The sequence below is a fragment of the Capsella rubella genome, unplaced genomic scaffold (genome assembly GCF_000375325.1).
Source record: "Capsella rubella cultivar Monte Gargano unplaced genomic scaffold, Caprub1_0 scaffold_4, whole genome shotgun sequence".
NCBI classification, from domain to species: domain Eukaryota; kingdom Viridiplantae; phylum Streptophyta; class Magnoliopsida; order Brassicales; family Brassicaceae; genus Capsella; species Capsella rubella.
In genome coordinates, this window is record NW_006238920.1 from 6,488,320 (window position 1) to 6,491,439 (window position 3,120).

Below are 3,120 nucleotides of genomic sequence, written 5' to 3' on the forward strand. Positions count from 1 at the left end.
TTTCTAGTCCACATTCATTTTTTTTTTTTGGTTTGTCACTTGGACTGTGTTAGCTGAAACAAGATGCACAAACTCAGCTTTTGAAGCAAAAGCAGAAAAGTGATGATGTGACATGAAAAATTGCAGGATGAAATACAAAGAATTAAATCCCAGAAGGTGTTTTTTATTTTTTGTAGTGATCTCTATTCGGGCAAGTTCATATATGTATTCATGCATGTGTGTCTTAAGTATGCTAATCTGATTTTATTCTACTTTTCAGGTGCAAATACAGCATAAGATTAAGCAGGACTCAGAACAGTTCAGGGCTTGGAAGGCTTCGAGAGAGAAGGAAGTCATGCAGGTATATTTTACCAACTAACTGTTAAACGACTCGAGGCTTACTTGATTCTATTGACTGATTAGTAATACAGATCCTTGTCAAGTTTCATTCTGTCATTGCTCACCTGTAGCCAAATATGACCAGTGCTTGTATACATTTGATTTGAGGATTCTCAAGACAGTTTGACTTAGTTATTCAGAAAATTATTTTGGATTGTAAGATCGACTAAAATTAGACAGTTTAGTTATTGGTGATTGTTCTGGTTTACTTTGTAAATGCAACTTTTTTTTAACTTCAAAGTTTGTCCATTTGCAGGTACTGATCCAAGCAATTGAGCATGAGATTGAAGTCACTGTTCGGGTTCATGTAGTGCGTTCTGGATACGAGAGGCAAACGGAAGAGTATGTCTTTCATGATTCATCGCCTGAGAAGAAGTTTTTTGTGATTTCCTACTAAACTGTCTCAACTAACACTGGCTATAATTCAGGAGAACAAGAATGGCTAAGGAAGTTGCAAGGCTAAGAGAAGAAAACGATCTGCTCAAGAATGCCAAAATAAGGTGAGTGATCTGGACAAGACTAAAATTTAGCATAAACCAAGACCAATTCATGATGAAAAAGATATAGTAAACAATTTGTGTCTCCTCTGCCAAAGCAGCGTTCATGGTGACACCATGTCTCCTGGTGCAAGAAATTCAAGGATTTTTGCTCTGGAGAATATGCTTGCGACCTCTTCCAACACTCTCGTCTCCATGGCATCACAGTTATCTGAAGCAGAAGAGCGTGAACGTGTGTTTGGTGGAAGAGGGAGGTGGAACCAGGTTAGAACATTAGGTGATGTGAAGAGTATCATGAACTATCTGTTCAATCTGGCATCAACTGCGAGGTAACATCCCAATTAGTGACTGATGATTTTTGGTAATAAGTTACTTCCTGAAGGATCATCTTACATTCTTCTTTGTTTAACTTTGAAGGTGTCTAGCCCGAGATAAAGAGGCAGACTGCAGAGAAAAGGATGTCCTTAGAAGAGGCCTGAAAGAAAAAATAGTAAAGTTTAGCAGTTATGTTAGGTACATGGAGATCCAAAACTCAGACCTCGTGCATCAGGTGAAAGCACTGGTAAGTTGAAAACATCTTCTATCTTGTTTCATTAGATAGTCAATTTCTTATCCTTCTAGCTCAAATTGAGCATATAAAACCATTGGCATTCCATATTACAGACCTCGGCGATGAAGAAATTGTCGGCAGAAAACAACCGAAACAACGAGCATAATTTGAAAAAGCAGGAAACCCGAAACTCGATTATAGTTCTTGAGGACATGGATACCTCAGATTCGGAAGAGTCAGACAATGAACGGGAAGATCCAGATATTGATGACGAATGGAAACCTGAACTTGAATCAGAGCGTGACTCAGAGCAGGAATCGGCTATAAAGCTGAATAGGAAACGACACTTCAAAGTGGGAAGACGGCGCTCGAGTGTGGTCATGAGGCGTTCATATGAAGAGAACTCTGAAGCTCCTTCAGATGATGCAGTGAAATCCACATCATCATCTGACGTGTGTTGTTGCACTTGCAGTAAGAGCTCCTCGTGGAAGACAATGAAGTGTCAGTGCCGAGCTACAAAGGGATCTTGTGGTCCGTCATGTGGATGTTCTTCAGTGAAATGCTCCAACAGAAACGCTAGATGGGAAGCAGAACAATCCCATCTCGGAATCAGAAGCCTTGGAGAACGGGGAGAACTCGCAAGAATCTGATGAGAAACATAAAGAACAACAACAACAAGTCCTTGCTTCACGCGGAGCTATGCTGCTACAGAACGCTCTTGCTGACAAGCCAGGGGAGTAGACAAACGATGATAGAGGAACAAGAAGAAGAAGAAAACCTCTATCAGACATAGGAAACACGACGGTAAAACTAAAGAACTTTTCGATATATTGATGATCAATTCCTTTTATCTGTTTGGTGTAGTTAGGAAACAACAGCTTTCTGATTCTATGAAATTTGGTTTCAGGGAAAATCGAATGTGCCAAGACCAAGCCAAAGAAAGAAGTGGAAGAAGACTGTGCTTCAGCTTATTCCTGTAGGTCCGCCAGCAACACCAGCTTTACCTCAGGAAGAAGCTAATCCGGTAGATTTAGACGTGGAAAGAGCAACAAAGCCGGAAAACAGCGACGCAGGAGAGTCTATGAAACTGAAGCTACCGAGGGCAATGAGGTCAGCGTCTTCTAATGGCAGCAACTTGCTGAGAGAAAGAAACGCAGATCAAAGCGGCGGTGAATCAGTAGTGCTTTAGTGCAGAACAATTCGGGTAGGGCAAGTGGAAGTAGAACTTCAGTTGAAAAGGAGAACTACACCCGTCGGATCTAAAGAGGAAACAGAGACGTCGCTTGAGATGCAAGAAAGATGGGTTTGAAAAATCTTTCCAAGGGTTGGGTGCCTGTATTTTTTTTTTTTTTTTTTTGGTGTGATGACATAACAAACATAATTTTTAGGGTTGTGAATTCAGATTCTGTTGTGAATCCTCTCAGACAGGTAAAATTGTTAAAATGTTTGAAGATCAATTAAGATTTGACTGTTCTTTGATCAACTTCATGTTCTTGGTAGTGTCGGCAATATAAGAAAGTTCACTCTCCGCGTTACAAAAGTAAACACATAAATTAACGATACAAGTAAGTAACCACAGCAACTAAATAATATTGGAATGGTAGTCTTAATTAATAATAGTCCTAACATATATTGACAACGATTGTTTACTAACCATCCAGGAACTAATTTCCAAATATAATTATATGTTTATTT

At 39.6% G+C, this 3,120-nt stretch overlaps 1 pseudogene; it reads left to right on the forward strand.

Moving 5' to 3' along the window:
* LOC17887810 lies at window positions 1-2,908 on the forward strand (annotated as a pseudogene).
* Window positions 2,909-3,120: the final 212 nt, after the last annotated feature.